Source organism: Chaetodon trifascialis, chromosome 8, assembly GCF_039877785.1.
Source record: "Chaetodon trifascialis isolate fChaTrf1 chromosome 8, fChaTrf1.hap1, whole genome shotgun sequence".
NCBI lineage: Eukaryota > Metazoa > Chordata > Actinopteri > Chaetodontiformes > Chaetodontidae > Chaetodon > Chaetodon trifascialis.
Window position 1 is genome coordinate 12,527,865 of NC_092063.1, and position 24,261 is coordinate 12,552,125.

Below are 24,261 nucleotides of genomic sequence, written 5' to 3' on the forward strand. Positions count from 1 at the left end.
ATTGTTCTAAAAGTTTAGCAAGAGGAGTCCCAAAGCTGCTCCCTCCCTCCTGTGTGGCTCACTGCAGGTCCTAGTGCCTACCCTTTCCACGTGCTCAGTGGAAGGAAAAAAAAAAAAAAAAAAAGAAACTGCACAGCTGCTCGTAATTTACACCTAGCTGCTGTTATTCATCCTCTCCTTCCATTCACTGTTTCATCCACGTTTGCCTGTTTCACGCAAATCAGTGGAAATAAACTTTCGCTCTGGGATGATTCAACCTCTGCTCATTTTAGACTTGACGTCATAGTGAGGTCAGGCTTTGCCTTGTGCAGTGAAAGTTTCCCAAGTCATTGTTATTCCACACCTGAGTCATTGTGAGCTTGGCATAGATGTCCCTGGATATGGACTCAGCCATCTGAGGTCAAACCACCACCGTCCTTGGTGCGGAGGATGTTCACGAGGGCAAGCTCGGTCAAACAACTCTTCGACCATTTTCAGAAATATGTTGATCATGTAGATACGCGCACTCGTTTGCAAAGCAAACACTGAAAATGTGCACAGTTCAGTAAAATTCACGGACTTACAAGAATAGAACTTTGATGGTCTGTTGCAACAAGGAATTCATCCCTGCCACTTGCTCAATGGCAAAGGGAGAAAAAAATGGAAAATGGAGTCAAACCATGCAACAATGATATCCCCTCACCCAGGGTAGAGATCAGCCACACCCTGCATTCAGCTGGGCCTCCAGGCTCCAGTATCACAACAGTCCCTCTCTGACATTTCTCTCTTGTTTATGCATCTTTATTTTCCTGTCCCTGCGTCCTTCCTTCTCACCCTCTTTCTGCTTCTATGCATTTCTCTCTTTCACAGCTTCTCTCTGACCTGAACCGTATCGTTGTCAGAGCCCCTGGCGCTGAGCAGACAGACATCCCACCCTTCTGCTCCGACAGACAGAGAGGGGGGGAGAGAAAGAGAAAAATGAGAGAAAGGAAGGATTGTGTGTCAGTGTCATCCCTTTCTCCTCCTCCTGGGAAAATGGAAATTCCTTTTGCTTTGAGCTGAAACACTGATGCTGTTTTGGTGTTGATGAACAAACTTCATTGGGTGCAAATGGGCCCTAGAAGACATAACACAGGTGAAAACTTGAGAAGGATCTCACTCTGCTCTGACCCCAACTGACGAGTTCAAACCCAAGTGGGCATTTCCCTAAAGCTGGCGAGACCTGAGGCCCCCGTGCGTAACATTTTCTGGTGTGTGTGTGTGTGTGTGTGTGTGTATGTGTGTGTGTACAAGCTTGTGTCACTGTCAAAACTGCTTTGGCCCTTGTTATCGAGTCTGAAAGGGGAAACCCCAGTCAGTGGAACTCTGACCCTGCACCCCACTCTGGGGTTGGTTAAGGGCGAGAAATGCTGAGAAGGGGTGAGCACTTTGGGCTGGGAGGGTGCAGAGGAGGTCAAGAGAGCACCAATATCCTCATATTTCAGGCATTTCAGATGCTGCTTCGGAAGACCTGTGTGAATACGTCTGACCTTGTTTCAGGCTGAGATCTAAAAGCAGGTGATTGAAAAAAGGATTGTTGATCGGGTTTCTCAAACGTCTGTGTTTTGTCTAACATGTTTATCAGTGTTCAGTAATGACAGTGAATTTTGGTGTGTTTGTGTTTATTAAAAAAAAAAAAAAAGAATTTTTACACTCCCTTCTCATAAACATGAACATGAGACTGTTTGTGGCTTTGTCAGGGTTTGGTGCTCTAAAATGCACTGCTAATAATTGTTACAGTGCATGTGCGTGCGTGCGTGCGTGCGTGCGTGCGTGCGTGCGTGCGTGCGTGCGTGTGTGTGTGTGTGTCATTATAACTGGGATGAGTCACAATCCAACCCTAATGTGTGGTCTTCAATTTACAGCTCTATAAATTCCAGTGAATGCCTGCAAAGACCTCAAGCCTTGTCCTGACACTACCACCCAGTGCATAGCTATCAAAATACATTCTGCCAAATAATACACAATCGTCAGTATTTGCATGGTTTAAGACAATGTGTCATAGAGCACAGCGAACCAGCGTAGGAACCACATTCATTTTCAAGCACTTAACAACAGGCTAATCCTTAGCCACGCTTGATATGCGTCTCAGTTACATCTGAGGGAAGCGGTTGGACAGGTTTCTCCCTGGCACAGAGATGCTGTTCAGGGACACACAGACCTGCTGAAACAGACAGCCACGCTCGTGTTGAAGCACACATCCCCATTCATCTCAATCATTACAAGAATGATGTTACACTTTTCTAAACTTTAGCGTCATTTGTCTGTGTTTGCTAAGATCCTCAGTCATTCAAATGTTGGGATATCAAGTCGAAGGCAAGCCTGACATGTTGGGTTCGAGTGTTTACTCAAAGCATTGAAAATGTACGTTTAAAAAATTCATCAACACTTCTTTCCAGTCCTCCCATTTACTCCGGATAGCTCATAAACCACACAAATCCGAACTACATAATTTGGACACCAATAGGAACGTTGATATGATACATGTGAAATGAACAAATTTATCATAGCCATAGCAGAAATGCACAGTGTCAGCTTTTCATTAGCGGCTGGGCTGTTTGTGCATCATTTCCATTACAAGTTGCTTCTAATGGTGGCTTTCTTTTCCATTGCCCTTCAAATGAATAGTAGAAAGACTTCAAAAGAAGAATAGTCACTGGTTTCCGGTGTGGTCATATAAGCTACCTTTTCATTTCAGCAGTATGCACTAAAAGATCAGGTATATGACGCATGTGTGAATGATAAGATTTGAGCAGAGTATCCTCATTATAAAACAATAATGAAAATCCTTCACTACGCTGATACATCTGACCTCAGACATGACTCGTTATCCATTTTCTCAATACTTAATGGCCATTATGAGATCACACACGAAACTCTAGTCAATAATTGATGACACATCTGTCCTCTAACATTTCCCATAGCATTCATTCTTTCTTTTCCTTAATGGCAAGTGAGAACCTACGCCAAAGCATCCGTCATTGATTGAGGCTTTCTGGCCCAGTTATCCATATGTCACAGCGAAGGTGGATGAATGGTTTAATTTCACCTGCACCTTTGTTGACTGTGTGTGCCTATGGTTGTATTCCTGCGAGGCGACTGAATGGCTGTTCCTCGGCACATTGTTGAGTTAGAGGGCTCGTCCTCCTACACCCTCATCATGGCCTTGCGCTGACGCATCCCAGAAGCCTCTTCACTCATTGACTCTTCTGTCCCCTTCCTCCCACGGCCTCGCTGGGCAGAATCCAGCTATTGTCCCACCACGCGGTGTACACAGGCTAGCAAACAGCCCGCCTCACACTCGCCATGCACAATATGTACAGATGGATTCCGGGCAACGGCACAGCATACCTGGGCCTATAGAAAAAACATGCTGTACATCATTTGCTCACAGAATATCAAGACTTTTTTCACAAGCTGAAGAGTTTTCCAGTTGTTCCCACAGTTTGCCCTCCAACCCTAATCTCCTCTCAGTGGAATCCGAGCACTTCATTAAACCCAAAGTCTCCGTGTGTTTATGTGTGTGTGTGTGTGTCTGTTACTGTGGTTCTGTGTGCTCGGTAAGTCAGTGTATTAACCTTTAGCCTCTCTCACCATTGTTTCTGTGATATGCCCCACTGCTACTGAAACCCGTTCCCAGAGATTTCGGCAAAATGTTAAATCTACCAACATCTTGTCTTAATTTCACATCTGGGCCAATGCCAAAGTTAAGGGATGAGAGCGAGATCATGTGCTGTTGTGCATCCCATAGCTGGACTCCTTGTTATGTCATATGACTTGACTAGTTGAAGATGTATTTTCTAATATGAATGATAAACTCTCTCTTATAATCAACATGTTTGATAGATACATCTTCTCACCTTCTTAACTCCAACCTTTGTTATGGTTAGTTCTTTCCTTTGGATTTAAGGATTCACTTGGCCAGTCTGTCTTTTTAATTTTCTTTTACCTTCAGAAAAATAGATAAAACAAGAAAAAGGAAACGTATGACTGTAGATTCATGGTTGCCAGTGTTCGAATAGCCCAACTCTATAGCAAAGTTTTTAGCGGCTGGCTGTTTCTCGCACACAGAGGGCATTGTGTCCTGTAATGGAACCCTAGCCTCAGGGTCTGTTGCTTCACAGCTCACAACTCATAGACATTTAGGCTTAGATCTCTGCCTCAAAACACATTGTTGCGGTTGCATATCCTTCAAAAGTGCGTACAGTATATTACCCATATAGACTGATAAAAGCGATCACAGACGGGAGCCACTAATGGTTTTCATGAAGTCATATAAATCTTGGGGAAAACCCAAGATGCATGGTTCTGCATATAGTGCATCTCCCATGTGGAATAAATGCAAAGAAATGGAACCAGCTATGAACAGGAAATCACTTGGCTCGCGTCCTCAACCACATATCAAAATCTGTTTTGTGGTTAATTTTCCAGAAGCAATCATGTAGTCATGCCCAAGATAGTACAAAAATGAACCTTACTCATAATTTTTAACAAAATCCAATTTACATCACTTCTTCCCACAAGCTCCCCTCATCTCTGATTTTCTTTTTTTTCCCTCCCGAAATTATTGTCACGTGAATTCCATACTTGTGAGCCATGGTCTTATGAGCTGCTGCTTTTCCCCAAAACGTGAAACTTTTGTGACTCATATTCTACCTCAGCACATGTCAGAACATGTCCTCTGATGTCTACACATTACGCTACACTGATAATTATTTCCTCTCAATTTGTCAAAGAATTTTTCCCATTCACTTTGACTCCATTTTTGAAGTCATTAACGCCCTGTAACTTATGACTGCACAAGCAGTTACCTGCTTCTTTGTGCTGTTGCCAGTAAGCACTGAATATCATACAAAACACAAACAACATGTGACAACCATCAAAAGTATTTTTAAAATCACACACTGCAGATATCTTTTTTCATGTCAACGTATCTCTCTGTGTTTTCCACAGTGATCAGTGTTGGACAAGGAGCGCCTGGCTGGTCATCTTTGTAGAGCATTTAGCAGCTACAAAGCCAGATATTTCCCTCAGGAGCTGGTGGAGACCAAAAACAGAGAGATAAAAGAAGAGTGATTATTGAACTTAGACTCTACAACTGCTCACAAACCCGACTGAAAATGAACATGAATGTTACTCCAATCAGCTTGATGTCAAAATAGACAAGTATTTACTAAGATGTTTGCCATGTCATCATTGACACTGTTGTGGATACTTGCCAAAAATCAATGAATGCAGCCCAAACTGAAATACCAAAACAACTGGAAAAATGTACCCTATACACATAAATATGCTGTAAGTCATAATGGCTGTCTCAGTGGGTCAGATATAGCAAATTTCCAAAACATATACAATACATATCTTTATATTTATAAGATCAGTGACAGAGTCATCATCTCGTTAGATTCCCTCTTTGACTCATGAAAGGCTTCATCTGAGTAAATAGGAATCAAATGTGAGTCCCAACTTGATGTTTTGATGTGATTTTATGCTTGTCCACTGTCAGACTTTAAAATAGGCACCCAAATTCTCTAAAAGATGAAAATTTATTTGGAGATTCACCTGAAAATTGAGGCGTGCATCCCTCACCCTCACAATGGTCATAAATCCATCTCTGATACTGCCCGTGAAAAAACAGGAGATGCTCCATTTATTTACTTTGTTAAACTTTTCAACTCACCTCTGATTTTACACAGCTGATACAGCTTCCACTTGTACACCGGGTGCTTAATGTCTTTATGAGCACGTGGATTGGTCTGTAAATGTCTGAATAAAGCTGTAAGGTACATTTATTTAAAAATAAAAGTCAAATGTCTGAATGACAAAAAAAAAACCCAACGTAATTTCAACAGCTAACTTATTCCATGTCTGAAAAGGGCTTTTGCCATTGCTCATAAAGTACTTTGATCTTTTTTTTCTCAAGCCTAGCTTTGCTTTTGTTGCCTCTCACTTTCAAAGACCGCCTATTTTGTATTTCAGTATAGCTGTATACACACAGGCGTTGTCTCTTATATACTAATCAGCTTCTGCTGTCAGATAACTGTACAGGTGCATGACGACAGTTGATGAAAGAAGTTTGCACAAGGCTGGCATAGAAGTGTCATGAAACCTGACGTGAACAAGAAATAAACAGCCTGAATGTGTATGACTGTTGTCATTAAGTGAGATTTCCATAATAGTTACTACACTGTGAAATCCAATGATAACAGTGTCATGAATCATTTCCTTGACCTCAAGTTGTAAAGTTTCCTAAAGATGTAATTACATTGTCAAATACAATAGCAATGGAAAGTTTTTCAGCATTTGGTAACAACATGACATTTGACAGCTTCATGTGAAACTTTAATTTACACAGAACTTAATGGCATTGTGCCAGCCTCGGGCACACCCATTCAAAAGGTTAACAGCTTCTGTGTTGGCTCCATTGATCCAGTCACCTTTTTATCTGAATGTCGTTATGATATGGCCACACCTATTATGTGATCAGGACTACTGAAAGCCAAAATAAGAGATTACATAGACTTGTTGGAAGCAATATAAAGTTGGTAAAAGGTTTATCACATGGAATCATCTGTGTTTTAATGAGATTAGAGTGAGGTTTGAATAACGTTGGCAGTTCACCTACAAATGAATGAGTCCTCATCTCAACAATAAAGCCTGTCTTCAGGATCCCAGGAAGCAAACAGAAATGCTCAGTTTTAGACCCAATACAACAGTTCACCAGTATAAATAAACCCAAGTGACACCACTTGTGTCTAATAGACAAGCTTAGTGATTCTCTGACACCTCCAGAGTTACCTCCCACAGTCTGACCAGCGCACTGCTGTCGGCTCCAGGAAATGGCCAGCCGGGTAGCTGAGCGGTTTGATGGCGGGTCCGCGGAGTAGAGACGATGAAGCTGGAGCAGAAACTGATTCTGTAGAGCGGATGAACTTTGAATCGTGGACTTTTTGGCTCGTTGCCAGAGGTTGTTGAGGTAATCAGTGATCACTCTCTGGATGGACTAGATCTCTTCCACTGATGAGGAGTGGAAGATTTGCACATTTTCATTCATATTCTGTGGGCAGACAGGAAGCTTTGGTGGCCTGGACATGGCTTGCATGTTATTGTGCACCTATGATCACAGTTTACATAACAAAGGGCATTCCTTACAGGGCGGGAAACAGCCATAATTGGAAAACTGTTGGCTGTTTATATCCAACACATATGCAATTATTTTATGACCTTATGACACCATGGAGATTCCAGGGTGTTTCCACCTCTGACTTATCTGATTAGTTTTACATCCAGGTGAAAGCCGTGTGAGAACCCTGAGGGTGATTACTGTACTTTGCTGGAATGCATAGGAGAGAGAATAAGATTGGTATGCTTGTTCGACGATCATACTCTTGAGGAAAAGCTCCACTACCACCCCCACAGACCTTTAGGCATGACCCCTACCTCTAACCAGCTGTCAAAAAACACTCCCATTCTGTGAAGGAATGTGTTGTCACATTCCCTCTCCAATCTCAGTGGCATCACATCCAAGGTGCTCTAAGTCTAAGGAGCACATAACTGGGTTGCAGGTATGCGTGCTTGACAAAAATCACAAATGCTTAACTGTTTCAAAACATGCTGAGGATTTTATTTTATTGAGTGAGTGAATGTTGTAGGTGCATATTGACTTGAAGGGAGAGCAAGGGTAATGCAGAGCCTCCTTGGGTTGGAGTTAAGAGCAAAGCTGCAGTCCGCTGAATTTTGGGGTCTTTAATGGATTGGAGACATCACAAAAATCCCTTTGCAGTTCGACAGAGACTCCACAGTGAGAGAAAGGAATGCACTTAAAGCAAGCAGGAAAATGCCTGTCTATCCTCTGTATGACTTGGTCCAATAAAAGCTATGGGATGCAACAATATCACAAACTCATGGTACAATAATGCCTTGATATTAAGGTCAAAATACAATGTCTATTGTGATATTTTAAAAAAGAAAGAAAAATTACTTGAGAACTCGCCAATTATTGATAAATAAGTGGATACAGGATTTTTTATTCATAGAATTTTTTTTTTTTATTTGAAGTGCTTCTGCTTTCCTTCTTCTGTCAGCTCAGCTGTGCTGCGGGGAAAATACGCTGCTACATGCCTTACTTGACCAAGCAGACGGCTGGCATGGCCTATGTTCAAACTATGTTTTAAGTGTTTGCAAAACACTTCATGTGCGGGGACAGTCCGGCCTCAGTCGCTGCTACTTCCATATTTCGTACATTGTCTGTAACGACAGCAATGAACCATGTTGAGCTTCCTCTCCAAAACAGCAGATCTCAAAACCTCAGCTACGTTGAGTCTAGTGTGTGATTGGAAAAGAGGCCACGTGAGTTGGACAAGACTTTTCAGTTTCCATTTGCTGGTCATAACATGAGCTGTGACTGAGCTGTGAGTAGCTTGTTAAGTCCAACCGTCTGTGGTTATTCAGATGAATTCTGCTTCTCTGAGGCTCCGTGTCACTTTAGCTTTTGTCTCTTGGTACAGAGCTGCTGTCACTGTGCGACTAAAGTGTGGCCTTGGTGGAATTGTATCTTTTGGTTGCAACATGTTCACTGGCGTCTGAAATCCATTGTTGTTGACCACAGAAAACAGCCTTAAGCCTTTCGCTGTACATTCACCAAAGCATTATGTTATTTCTTCAGCTGTTATTCTGGCTCCAAATGCTTCTTCCAGGCTCCTTTGTCCTGGTGGAAGCTTGTTGTTGTTGTTGTTGTTGTTGTTGTTGTTGTTGTTGTTGTTGTTGTTGTTGTTGTTGTTGATGTTGTGATTTGAGCTTTTCTGGGTGGGGATGTACCAAATGACTTCTCATGTTTGATGTGTTCTTGTAGCATAGTTGACCGTTGTCCAGCAGTATTTGCAAGGTAATTTGTGTTTCTCAGTTTCCTTTTCACCATTGTCAGTTCTTGTAATGGGAAAACAGAAATACCACCACACATCAGATCTAAAAGTCAACGGAGCATCCTCATTCTTTTTTTCACTGTCTCTGTGCGTCATGTTAGTGTCTCCTTGTGTCTGTCCTTGTGTGTGTGCATGTGTCTGTCTGGACTGGGGGTGCTTTTCATTCGGTAAATTGGTCTCCTCGTCTCCTCCACTCGGTTCCTCTCCTCGTGTCTTAGCTCCGCCCAGCGAGGACATGAAAGAGGGATGCGAGGAAGAGACTTTAGGACAGAGACGAAACTCTGAAATGAAAGATCCTCGCTCCACAGCGTCAATTACTGATGACGTTTACCTGCTCCCGCCATGATTCAAACGTGTGCCACATACGACACGCCCCTTAAATAATAAAAGACTTCCGTGTAGGCTACACCGGTGTATCCTCACTCTGATCTCCTTCAGAAGCCTCCTCTCTCCTCGCTCCTCGTCTCCTTCAGGTGCATTTAAGCAATTGGAAGATCCTTCATCATGGCGGAGGGGAAACGACTTCCGGGTCGACAAAGGAGAGAGGAGACGAGGAGGCACAATTCAACGTAATGAAAAGCACCCTGGGTGTTTCCCTGCAATCTCGGTTCACCTACACCTGCTCTCTGTGCCAATCAGCCAGGACAGCTGCAGCCAATCCGCAATCATCAGCCACAGGATAAAAATCCACATCTCCTCACCACATTGTTGTACTCACTACCCTGCTAACACGCCTCGGTCACTTTGCTCTCCTTGTGCCTCGTGTGTGTTTGTTTGCGTGAGTCCAAGCAGGACAAGTCAGTAAAATCACTGATTCATATGTCAAGACCCTACCAGGAGAAAATAGCATTGATATCGGACAATTCTCGAAACCCCAGATTATGGTAAGCGATGTAGCAAAAGGCATTTCCAGCTTATGAGGCACAAGCTAACACCCTTCAGGTCTTTTCAAGGAATTTGTGTCCAACAACAAAAATATTAAATATTGCTAGCTGAGTCTTTTAATTCAACAATGTTGTGATTGAGCACAACAACACCTTCTTACTGATTTGATGAAGATGTGCATGTAAAAACCGAGACAACCACTAGACATTGTTTAATAAATCATGAGATGAGCCTGGGAAGGACATTGCACAAGAGTTCGACTCCAGAAGGGCTTTTGTCACTCACACAAACATACTGAAAATGAACAGTGTGTTTGATCTGAGGGTTTTATGGGCTTTTAGGCTCGTTCCTTTGTCCTGAGCTGTCCTTTGCTATGCTTAGACAAAAAGAGATCAGTGTCAGACTGAGCCTGGAAGAGGGATTAAGTGGTAAATACCAACATAACACACATAATGTAATGGGCATGAGCTCACCAACTTGCTTTGGAGCCACCAAGAGAGTGGGATAAATTGCAAGTAGGGACAAATAATTCATATACACACCAGCACACACTTATACACAATTAAGAGACACACCAGATCAACCATACCCAAGCTTCAAGACCATGTTTGTCATTGTTTAGATCTAACCAAAGCACAGAGTTTACTGGAAAGGTCCTGGACATAGTGAATTACTGACATAAACAGCGGCATCTGTAATATTAAGAATTTCCCCTGAACTCTTTGGTTAGAGGCTCTTGATGCCGCTACTGCTTTAAAAACATGTACTTCAGATAACTCTTGAATGTTTCCAAACAAACAGATGAATCAACTATTCTTATACTGCATAAGTCTTCTGGTGAAATCAGAAAAATGTTGTCTTCCTCTTCCAGTCTTCTTACAAAGACTGTAATTTAGGACGCCTGTCTTTTGTCAGTATAATATTACTGCTACCATTATGTCCATTTTCTAATCAAATGGAATCAGTTTCCAGGTTCAGGTTCCAGTAATTAAGGTTCAGTTCCAGATATTTCCCAAAGCATGCAGCCATATTTGAGCTTTTATGATATTTGTCCACATTTGTTGTAATTTCTAAAATGTTGTGGGATTGGTTAGCAGGGCAGATGTCCAGCCTATGCATTTGCAAGGGAGTGCTGAAATCAGGACGTTTCACATATATAGGTTCACCCACCACATTGTTGCCTTGCTCTAAGTCCTCAAACAACAACAACCCTGACAGCTGTCTATTTATTTACAGAGGCTGGTGTTCAGGTTAATCAACTGAAGGGGAACCAGTATATTCCAGTGAAAACTGATACTTGTTACAACAGTTCTGTAGAGTGTGTAGTACTGTGAGCAGAGTCATCTTGTTGGAGCTCCTTGTCCTGATATTTACTGTTACCGTTGCTGTTTTTTGTAAGAATATTGCTACTCTGTAGTTACTTCGTTGCTGACTGAAGTTGCTAGTGTGCAGGTTTTCCAGACCTGATCATCAAATGCTGCACATCTGAGACCAACTAAAACTGTCTTTCACTCTGAAGCATACCTGTCAACATTGGGATTTGAAAATAAGGGGAATTTTGTGGTGCTCCTCCAGGGCCTTCCCACCAGCCTTACCACTGTCCACTTACCCCTTACATTTAGACAAGAGTGCACACAGTTATTCCCAAACTCACCAAGAGGTAACCACTAGCTTTAAAATATGAGTTACTACTTTAAGTAAGTGAATATAGCTAGTGGGTTAGAATCAGATTCCTAGTTGACAGTACAATGCTGTTAAAGTCACAGCGTTTGAATGTAATGTACTGTAAAGCTGAATGGCAAAGCTCTGTTGTCAGACCTTCATTCCAGCACATGAATGCACCACAAGGAAAGATTCACAGATAACTCCAAGATTTTAAGAATATTAAAACTCAAATATTAGGCAACTTCAACAAAAAACTGTGCAGATTTGTGTTTCATTGTGGTGTATAAGCTATGTCGAGCAAGTCATAAGGTCATTGACTCCTCTGTGTGTGGCAGCTTGCAGTAGTTACATGACAGACAGGAGGGCTGGGACTGGTCTACAAGGCTTAGTTACAGCCATAAACAAAAACCCAGAGCACAGGATACATCTACTGCCACACAGTAGCTATCTGCTTCTTCAAAAAAGCATCTGCTGAAGTCATTACAGCCTCACGGTGAAGGGTGGACAGAACGAGAAGGGCTGGAAAGGAAACAGGAAGAAGTATGGAGTGAGATAGCAATGAGCAAGAGGGCGTTTGGTGACAAGGTCTTTCATGAAGGGCTAAGGGAAGCTCTAAGCCATAAAACACAAATGAAGAAAATACTATGTGTATATTGGATTGGCTTTCAGGCATGTCATTTGTTTGGTGCTGCGAAGCATCACAGAGAGAGCTTCATTGAGTTCAGGGACTTCTCCAGCGCAGGTTTTCACGATATGTCAGCTAACAAAGACTGGTCGTTACAGAAGATCGAGCACAGAAAACATCTTGAAGCATCACAGCACAAATCATAAACGTATAAACGTGAGGCTAATCCTGCCAAATTGATGGGATAAATGGATAAACATAAATCAACAGAGTCTAGAAACCAATAAAAGTCTCAAATAGTTTCATAGAATATTTCATGCAGCTGGTCTGTCAGCATGCAGGTAGAAAAGGCTAAACTCATTCATTCTTTTGTGTGTGTGAAGTTAAGTCTGACTACTTTGGTCTAGAACTACTGTCGCATGTGTTGGTATAAGATTTTTGACAGACACCTAGTGGAGCCTACTGTTTTGAAAGTTTTCACCTCGCCTGGATGTGTGTGTGTGTGTGTGTGTGTGTGTGTGTGTGTGTGTGTGTGAGTGTGTGTGTGTGTGTGTGTGTGTGTGTGTGTGTGTGGTCTTATTTAGACTCTGCTACAGCCATTCTCTTTACCCATCTTAGCAAATCAAGTGAATCTGTAACCAAACTGAAATGTGTCTTGGGTCTAAGATATTTTGAAGAGCCCCAGATGTTGATACTTTCAATACTAAAACAAGGATCAGGGTTATAAATTGTCCACTTGGGAAAAGGTTACGTGTTACACCTGCAAATCTAATATTTCCATCAGCCTCAGCTGTACTGTGTTTGGTGCTTATTGGCAGCTGTTAGCGACACACTACACAAAGACAGTAAACATTATATGAGCATATTAGAATTTAATTCCAAGCATCACTTTACATCCTCAAAAAATCCAATAGAGTGTCTGACTCCTTTTTCTCCCCATTTTATTACTTTCACTTCCCTGACCAATCTGTTCTCATCAAGGCGGGATCACAGAACATAGACATTACCTCAGTAGTGATCCATTGGTGTGCTATTCTCTTAGTCACATCCTGATTAACTCTAACGATTTAAAATATGCCACTTTTGGAACTTCTGGAGATATTCACTCATACTGAGCACAGTATTAATCAGTATTAATGTATAATTGCAATATATTACAACCTGGGTTTCACGGTTTTGACCATCATTCCTGTTGGTAATAATAAAATTGTACGTACCAAGTTAATTGCTGCGGTCTGGGAATGCAGCAAAAAAAGGTCTTACAGGGCAACAAGAACAGCAAGTCTGACAATCATCAGAAAGGGGTTTAAATAAACTAGGTAGCAGTTTTTCTGTATGTGGAGAGACTATGACAAACATTTTTGTCTATTTTCAGTTTGGCTTGTTTCCAGAATCTCTGATCATCTGACTAATTGTGTTTTTTGCCTCATCAGATGTAGCTGTAATGATATCATCATCTTCCCAGCTCCCATCAGTTACCTTGAGATTATCATAACCAACAGAAACGATGGTCAAAACCATGAAAATACGAGCCGAGATCATCCTTTAAAGGCCAGCTGTATCCAAGTGGAATGGAGCAATGGGATGTATTCTGTCAGAACATAATAATTTCTAAACGCTAACCTTTGAATAAAATGTTGAAATATCGTCCCTAGAGTAATTCACCACTAAGTCCAAAATGCAGTAATATAAAGTAATAAAAAGTAATATTGAACAAATCATTTCTTTGTTTTCCAAAAGTCTCCCACCTTCTGGCCTTGAGATGGCTGCAGATCATGTTTGCACATTTGGCCAAAAAATACTCACACAGCATCCAAAGCTACTCTAGCTGCAGTTATGTAGGTCCAAAGCACGGGAAACTGAGCCCTTTGAGAGGAAATTGGTATCTGATTGTCTACTGAGAGAGCTCCTCGTGTGTGTACATAAAGCCAAGTGATAAAATAAAAGAATTTCAGTCCTCTGAGAACCACTTTTTTTGAATTACATTGTACTTGGCACCTCATTTGACATGAAGAACGCTCTAGACAGATGTTCCCTTCAAACACATCTGTCTGCTTTCCTTCGGAGCCTTTTGATGTACTTCTCCTCGAGTGGGAAAGGCAGGGCCAGCACTCGTGAGGATACTATGAAGGCTATGAGGGGTGGCGTGGCAGAAAACACTGCAATGGCGAAACAAAGAATGAAGCGAATCGTGGAAAAGATGTGGGATGACGAGTGAGATCTTCATCTGCGATTATCCCATCTTGTGGTTTGGGATAAGGGCTGACTTGCATGTATTTTAGAAACCATTGTCATCTCATCAGAGGCTCAGCTGGAGTAATTTGCGGAATGTGTCACGCGGAAATGAAATTCCCCAGCCTGCATTGCTCTGCAGAAAATACTCATCAACTCACAAGTCGTTATTCTCACAAAAGTTCATAAGATGCTACTCACTGAATCCAATCCCATGTAGAGTGAGGGAAACATCAGCTGAATGGAATGAAGCTCCTAATTGATCCTGAATGACTGGAAATGATGTGGAACCTAGACTCACTCCGATCTGCAGCTGCCAGTTGAGTTCCCAAAATTAGTTATATTTTCAGGAAGTCGTCATTTTCTTGTCTGCTAAAAAAAAAAAAAAAAGTCTTCATGTGATTTTGGGGTGTGTGTGTGTGTGTGTGTGTGTGTGTGTGTGTGTGTGTGTGTGTGTGTGTGTGTAACACTGTTCTTGGGTGGTTAGCGCTTGGCAGACACACCCTGCTTCTGTGCCAGACACTTCTCTAATCAGCGCAGGTCACTGGAGCTAGATGGCTGCTCTCTAAGCCTCTGTAACTGGGAAAAGATGTCACAGCTTCACCCTCCGTTTGGCACAGAGCTCCATCACTTCACTCAAAGATGGGGACTGTTTCATAATCATTTCATCATGGACTCCGCGGAGATTTCAATATCCTGTGTCTACGCAATGAAGGTGGAGCTGCTTACCGTGTTACACTATGTGCAGTAAGCATTTCCAGCCTGCGTTTATGGCCAGGCTTAACTTGCACAGTAATTGCTGCTGTGTTTTTCCACTCACCCTTTGCCATAGAAAACATTCTTATTAGACAAAGACCAAATTCTGTGCTTGATTCTCTGTGATTTAAGGTTACTTTATCTCTTTGGCCCTTAGAGTTCGTAGAAAGGGACTGAAAGCTCAGCTAACTTCTCAGCAATGGCTGCCTTTTCAAAACGCATTCTTCCCAAAGTATGGGGAGCTGCCAGTGGAATCTACTCTTAAAAGGCCCCATGCGCACAAGCGTGCACACACACACCCATTTAAATCCATACATGTAATGATCTGGGGCCGTCTGCTGAACCGAGCTCTCCTGGTGTTTAGCATTATCTCGCGGTGAGAGAGGCCCTCAGAGCCATAAAGATGTCTCTTCCACTCTATCCATAAACCTCTGACTAGGTCCATCCTAACCCGGTGGGACCACACAAGACCCACTCCTCAATCAATGTATGACCACTATGCAAAAACCTTCCTACCCTTCACCAAAAAGCTGATTTTCTTTTTACAATCTTAACACATTTAGCCATACACACTTAACCACATCTCAACCATGAAGAAAAAGTGTTCGATGGTTCTGATGATGCTCAGCCATCAGGCTTACCTTCATAATTTGTGTATGTAAATGAACATTTTTGCAATGCTTCAGATGTCAGTAGAGCAGTCTGTAACTCGACTCTCCAGTCAGCTAGAGTTCAGCATGAGTTAGAGTTTCATGGCTGTAGACAGCTACTGTTTGAGGTCTGTGCTCATGAAGATAAGAATGTATCATCGTGTATGTAATTCTAGAGTCAAGCCCCTCTGCCTGTGGCCAAGATTTAAAGTTTCTTACCAACTTCCTGTGCTTTTATCTCCTCAATCTCAACAAGCATGCAGCACTGAATGTTTGTAAAATGACATCATCATAAACCAAACCACAAATTAGACATGCTTTTGTGTGTGTGTGTTTACAAAGTTTGTCTGTGTGTGAAAGAGAGAAATGGAAATAGGAAGTGCAATGATCAATAATGATGTACTGGTGTGAGTCATGTGTTTATATGACATCATCAGCATCAGTAGCCTTGCGAACGACAGACCAGTCCATCGTTATTAGATGACTCTTGTTTTAAAAAGCTTGTGACCTGTGGTTTTAAATGCAAAAATAAGATTGCATATAGGTAATCCTCATGTGGGTGTTTGTTCTTTTTCATTATTTCATTGTTGGGGAGTTCAGAGTACAGGATCAGCTCCTCAGCAGCACCCCAGGTAATACTTAATCACTCCATCTTGCTCAAGCACACCATTGTTTGCCAAAACCGGGAGACAAATCCAGAATCTCCTTCGGAGAGATGAAGAGATGAAGTTCGCTTCACGGTCCTTAACTGGGGTTTCAAAACATGGACAAAATACATCGTAGAAATTTCGACTTTATGATGCCCTTGTGTAAATTCTGGTTGCAGGATATGTGTACTAAGGACTTTAAAGCAAAACTGAACGGTCTCATAGAGTTGGATATACTCAGCACATTGGGATATAAACTTCTTAATGCAGTGAAAAGGTAGGTGCTATATTTTAAGGAAGTAATTGAGTAGCCTCAAAAGAAAGAAAACAGTGAATGAAGTTCAGCCCATATCAGCCTGACAAAACAGTGTCTTAGTGACAAATGTCCTGTTTGCATTATGTCCTTCGACTTGTTGAACTTGTTGTCACGTGTTCCTGCTGCCACGTCGAGGGTCTGCAGAGCGTCGGCCACATGTCAAGGGGGATACAGCGAACAGCCTTGGTCTCCACACATTTATTTCTTTGTTTGTTAAGTGATGCTTATTGTAGCAACAACCTCCTCATGTGTTGCCGTTGGGGCTGGCTCTGTTTTACATCTTGACCGAAAAAAAAAAAGGAGCTACGAGAGAGAGGAAGAAATGAAGACAGAGAAGAAGAGAGAGTGAGGGACAGAAGACAGACAAAAAAAGAGAGAAACACTTTAGGAAAGAATGACATGGCACAGAGACAAGGCGGCCATTAAAACCAGCTGACAATCCCACTGATTGATTTGGCCACATCAGAGATGGCAGTTGAGCTCCGTCTGGCAGAGGCAGAGGAGTATGTAAGTACAGGATGAAACACAGGGACCGACAGCTATTTTAAGCCAACAACTTCCAGCTACTTCTGAAACTCTAAGTACTGCTGAAGGGAGGAGGGCAAACAAAAACAGAGTGATGGGTCAGCTGTGCCAAACTCTTTAAAAAGCACAATTACAGCTAAGTGTCTGCACACACCTACAGACACTCTCAATCAGCGCCCAAACTACACAACTAATCAGCATTGCTTCAGTGTGTAGACAGAGAAGAATGGTGAGAGGCAGGTGCTGTCATAAACAGTCCGTGCTCTGCAGAAACCCGTATGGACTCCACTGGCACTTGTCCGACCTTGCAAGTATTTGCAACATGACAGAGCTGCAAAAGAAAACACGTTACTCAAGGCCACCTTTGTTTTTCTTCTTCTTTGACGAGCTCCAGCTTTTACCTGGAGATTGACACTTAGGGGCTGAGTTTCAGTAAGCGGCCAGAGGTGGCAGGAAATTGCTGCCGTTGTTTGGATCAACCCCATGGCTGCCATCTTTTGTTCCACTGTCCTCTCTTGTCAGTGTCAATAAGCTGGTTTGTTCTTAAAAATGCTGGTTTGACAAAACAAATCCTTAAAGAATCCCAAATGTTTGTGGACAGCTGCGGATGATTACCTGGTTTGTCATGGCAGCAGATACCATAGTCTGTGACATTAGCGTTACTTCCTGAGTTAAAGGTCTGATGTAACACGTCAGACATTTCTAAAGTAAATATCAGACAGCTTGGTGCCCAGTTAACCCTTGCCCGATCTCTCTCACAGGAAGCTCTTTGAAATGTGTCATCTATCCTATTGTGAGACATAAAATTCCTTCCTGATCACAGCTATTTCTTTTTTCAACGCGTCACAGCAATGGAAGTAGGGCTATGACTTTGAAGCCTTGAATGCTGTTGCACAAAAATGGCATGACCTAGTAACCACATCCGTCATGGCTGAGCGCCTGGCAAGTTTCAGAGACAGATTCGTGATGATGCATTTTGAAGACGTTCAAACTTGGTAAGTGTGGTTGAATCAGGCTTTGTCAAGTCCAACTCCATCCTGCTTCCTGCCTTGTCAATCCCTCCATGAGCCTTTTCCACCACACTAAAGACACAATGATTTTAACCCCTGGCCCTGACTGATTGTGACCAGGTGGCCTCCGTCACCAGTCTGCAGGAGACAATGTGTGTGTGCGAGCTTGCGCGCATATGGGGATGACTCACAAAGAATAATCGGCAAAGAATAATCACATGGAAAACCACCAACTTTCACTATGTACACCCACTCTGACAGACGCAGATGTGATTTGGGCAGCTTGGAGCAGAGATATATGAACGTTTGTGTGTGTGTGAGAAACAGAGAGAGAGAAAGAGAGAGAGAGAGAGGCCCTACAGTGAAGTATTCACAGGTGTCCGTGGCCATTAACATGAGTTTATAGCTCTGTCTCACACTCACTCAAGGATTGAAGCTTAGTCCTGATGTCTGCGGCCGGGTAGACAGCCATGGAAAATCACTGCCACAATGCTCTCAGAGGCAATCAATTAAACAAAGCCTAAAAAGTGCTGTCCTACATCTTGAGTGGGTAGCTCACTGTTACCATATGACCGGACGCTCGCAATAATGTTACACATCAGTGCCAGCACAGATTAGGCAAAAATGAAGAAAGAGGTGTTTATCTATGCACTTGAAGTGGATGAGATGGGTTGTGTGCATGTTCTCCTTTCATGATTTATGTTTTGTCTACATCAGATATGAGAGAAGAGGCTTTGGTTACAATCTAGCCATGGTAATAGTCATATCTATGTGAGTATTCCCGTCTCATGACTGGACAACTTAGACTGTCTTTGATTACAAACAAACCTTTTCAGTGAACCTGCCTTGCTCGAAAGACCGCCTGGCTCCAGTTTACTTCCTGTTATTCAGTGCCAAACACTGTGTGGGAAATACACTTGGAACCATTTAAAGTGTTTACATTTAAAAGGTAGGAAAGGTGTTTACAGAACTCTCAGAGGTCCTGCATTAATGGCTTTCCAGTGTCAGCTGCATGCACACCCCGAGCTTGGCAGAAGATGAACAGTGAAAACATGCAAGTTAAAGCAACTGATGCGAAGGAGGCGCAACTGGAGAGAGAAAGTATGGGTTCACGGGTGGAGAGCAGATCAGAGCAGAGCGCTGATAGAAAAGAGCAGAATTAAAATGCAAGATGAGAGGTATATATCCAGAGACTAACATCCATCAGAGTCAATTTTAAAGTGGACAGTGAGATAAACAAAGATCAGAGCTAATGTAACCCAGAGATTCATCTCTGAGTAGCGTTTTGGCTTGAGAGCGCAGCTTTCAGACCAAATGACTTCCTCCCTCCTCTCAAGTCGGCTCACTGAAGGATTCCTGCACTGATTATGCCGTTTAACATGTTGGTGATGAATGTGCTTCTAAAACACAGTTATGGCTGGGTTACATCTTGAATTAGGTTTATTTATGTCTTTGCAAGTAGAGGGAATCAAATTTAAAAGTTTTCAAGTGACCTGCAAATCTCCATTTAATCAGTTGTGTAATCAGATATGCTATAATTCATCATACCTTAAAAGCTGAAAAGAACATTATCTAAAATTTTCTTAACTGCAATTATAATAATTAACTGTATCAAATCAGTCTAAACAGAAGGTCTTCAAACCACTGGCCATAGCTAAATACTCACTGCAGCCTGTGTGTGACTGAAGACAGACTCTAATAGGTGGTAATTGTCATGTTCCACCCTTTATTTTTAATGATGTCAGGGTTATTACAAGAGAGCCATCCAAGCCCGTGGTTTTAGGTTGCATCTGTGTGTCTTCTTGTTCAGATGAGTGTGACCAGGGGCAGTGACATCTGCTGAATAAAATATCATCCACATATGGATACACAGAGATGTGCTTGCACGCGGTGATACACACACACAAAAGCGATGCGGCCTGTGCAAGTTTCAGCTGCAGCAGTCTCCCAAAGTTCATCAGTCACATTTGTTATAGACTGTTGATTAGTGTTCCTTGAAGCTCCTTTAATCACACGGGTACATGCCCTCATGACAGACACGCACACACGCGCACACACACACACACACACACACACACACACACACACACACACACACACACACATGGCAAACACACACACACACAACCACTTTGACACATGCTAAATAAAACATTGGACTCTAGTAAACCAATCCTGCCCACATATGCTGAGCACAGCATGGGCAGCACGCTGCATTGTGCTGCTGTATGACATTCTGTGGGCTTGAGTTTCAATTTGGAAACCATAACACAGGTCGGAGCAGAGAGGGGAAGTTACTGCTTTCCCAGCTAATCGAAATCACATGGATTTTTGTCACCGCTGATTTTTCTGCCAGCGACATTATTGTTTAGCCAGACAGCCCGTTTGACTCAAGAGCCCGATAACATGAAGGAAATCATGTCTTTTGATATGCCAGGTGATGTGCTGAAGTTGCACAAGAACTTGGAGCACAGACTCAAACACACCCTGTCCCATCTGGAGGAATGTGGCTGGAGATGAGGGGAGACAATAAGGGCTCACAAGGCAAAAGTGGATATAAACGTGTTCCATAATGACAAATTATGAGATGAGCTTTGGAAAAGTATCCCCAACTTGCTCTTTGTTCAGTGTGGCTTGTTACCTTTAATTGGATAAATAAACTGTTTACAAGGAGCGATTATGCAGCCCCATAAAACCCCAAAACAGACAGATCTGTTTGTCCTCATTGTGGATCATACTTTTATTAACCCTCAGTCAGTCCAAATGGTTTTAACGCCGCTGTAATGAATGCGCAGGCTGTCATGCACTTACCATAAATCTTTCAAGCATGACTAGTGGTGATATGGTAAAGTACAATGCTAATGGCACAGAGGGGGTCTTGTAAAGCTGAGGCATTTGCATGCTTAACCACAGTAATGTCGTTACTGCCCTATTTAGCAAAACAAGCAGAACCGTGTAAAACCCAACTGCTTTATGGGTATTACATATGGAAATTCTACAGTGGAGACAACGCCTGGGCACAGTGTAAATGACGTAAACACTAATTTAATTACTTGAAGCAGAAATGTTGGAATTGCTTGGTTGGAGTTCCGGTTAATTGATGTAACATTAGATTTCCACTGTGTGAACTTTCTCACTGCTTAATTACAGATAATTACTTAACCTTTTACAAATGCTACAACTGTGTGTGTGTGTGTGTGTGTGTGTGTGTGTGTGTGTGTGTGTGTGTGTGTGTGTGTGTGTGTGTGTGTGTGTGTGTGTGTGTGTGTCTGTGTGTGTGCGTGCATGCACATGATTGTGTGCTTGCATGTAAAAGAGCATGCGTACTGTACAAATGAAAGACTGTGTGCTCGCTGCTGCTGACTAAACCCATGAAGTAAAGGTCTCACATAATGAGTCTGTCTGTTTCATTAATACACCTCATAAAGAAAAGGAAGCAGACCACCGTGGATCCCAACATGCGGCCGTGTGTTAGTAAGCTGCTTTATTAAGTTAACATGTGGCTTTTTGCAAAATCAGATGTGTAAAGCTGACTTCTGTCCTTGATAAAATTAAAACTGCAGGGGAAATCCTCTTTAGCAGGTAGAGGAATTTTTTGACTTGAAAGCTGTGTGCAGATTACAGGCACAGCTCCAGACGCAGGTGCACGTTTGGCATCTCTGACTCTGTGACACCGTGGTGCAACCTGCCCCAGAGACACCTCTGGGCCTGACCCTGCATGATTTACCTTTTACAGACACATGTGCACACACACACACACACACACACACACACACACACACACACACACACACACACACACACACACACACACACACACACACACACACACACATCGTGTTTCCATCACTTTGAATACCTTAATTTCCTGGAGACTTACCTTAAGTATAACCATAACCAAGTCTTCACCCTAAAATGTAATGATTTACATTATGAAGACTTGCATTTTGTCCCCTACAATGTACTGTGTAAACAGATTTATGTCCCCACAGCGTGAGTAATACATGCACCCCTGACACACACACACACACACATAGGTTCTTACATCAGAGGTTTCCTCTTGATTGCTGTCCAAGATTTTTATGGATGCATGGCTGATTTAAGAGTCTGCAGGAATCATAGTACCACAGATTCTCAGGATCCCTTTACAGACCAAAGCTCTAACAATGGTTGAAATATGGCTGTGCACATAGGTGGATTATGTTCTCTGATTACTCAATTTAAATAATTTTTGGTGTTCTTTCATGTGCACTGCAGATTGCTCTTATGGATTTCTTTAGGACTCCTTGTGATCCTCTCAGGACTCACTTCAGTCCTTAAAGAACATTTAGGCCATAGTTTATTAGAACAGTGAGTTATGCACCATTGGACCAAGTGACAAGGTTTTTCAATTGCTTTATAAGGCAGGGAAAGACGTGTTCATGCGAGAGATAAACAATCTGTGTCCAGCAGAAGCATTTTTATTCAACCTTGGTAATTTGCCTTTAGTGTTATAACTATGATGGTGTTTCACCTTCAGGATGTCGATGTCAACAACAATGTTGGAAACAACCAGTTCAGCCATGGACACAGTAAAGCATATTTTGTACTGTATATGCTGTATGATTGCACACCGTTTGTGTTTGTGTCTGAACAAACAAAGTGTTAATCATCTGTTTACATGTCTGACAGATGAAGCCAGCGCTTCAGATTACTGCCTTGCGTCAACAATCATGGCAAAGGTAGTCCTTTCAGGTTCATAAATCCTGAGTGCGAAACAGCCGCATCCACTGGCAGAAATTCCACCTGCTTGGAAGGCGATTGGGCCTGTTTTTAAACTGTAAAAATTCCTACCATTGCTCCAGAACACATTAGGCCCCGAGGGTCCACGTCTATAACACGTCCAACCTGACCTTGCTCTGACTCAAGAATTTCATTAAAAACACTTTCCGCACGCGAAAATGCTGAGAAATAGAGAAAAGGAAGAAGGAAATGCTGCATTGGGGATAAAATGATGATAATCTTAAGAGCTACACAAACGTTAGTATTAAGCATTCTCAATTGCTTGAGCATGTGTCATAATCTAAATGAACCATTCCCCCAAAATGTCACATATTGTCAAGAACATCCTATTAAAAAAAGTTAGTAGACTTAATGTAGGATTACTTGTGGAAAAAAACAGCAACTGAGAAGGACAGAAGAAGACGTATTTCATGTGTGGGACTCACTTTAAGTGGCTTGTCCAAAAATAAAAACACTGTTTTTCAGGACTTATATAATTATACCTGTGACCTTGTGAGAGTCTATTCATTTGAAAGAAAAAGTTAATTTTACTAGACACTAATCTAATGTCACTCTGCAGCAGTAAATCTAACAAATAACCATATCTTGAGCAATAGCTGACAATTGAAAGTTGGTGGTTTGTGTCTGTGATTCAAGCACAAAAAGTAAGAGGGTGCACGTACTGTTTACACACGAAACAGTTGATAAATGAGGCCTCTGATGTCAAGGATGTGACATATGAGAAGACCACCAGCTCAACCCCAGCCCACCTGCCTGTCCATCTTTACCTGCCCGCTGAAATAAGATCCTCGGGACAGAGAGGCAGACAGAGAGAGAAAAAGCAGAGAGGGGACCAGGATTCTGTCTATACCCATCTATAACAAATACTCCCTGCCCACTGTCCTTCCCCATGCCCACCCCCCTCCTGCCTCACCCACCTCACCCAGGGCGGGGATCAGGTGTCTCCCTTTGAAATCTTGGATGGGATCAAACAGGACCCAGGCATTCGATAGCGCAGTCCCACTGCCACAAGGACCCTTAGTGGAGGAGTAGCATGACTGGAGCTGGGCCAAACGGTGTGTGTGTGTGTGTGTGTGTGTGTGTGTGTGTGTGTGTGTGTGTGTGTGTGTGTGTGTGTGTGTGTGTGTGTGTGTGTGTGTGTGTGTGTGTGTGTGTGTGTGTGTGAAGAGAAGAATGAGTGAGAGGGAAATTTACAGTGTGGAGATGTGCTGCTGGTGTGTGCTTGAAGT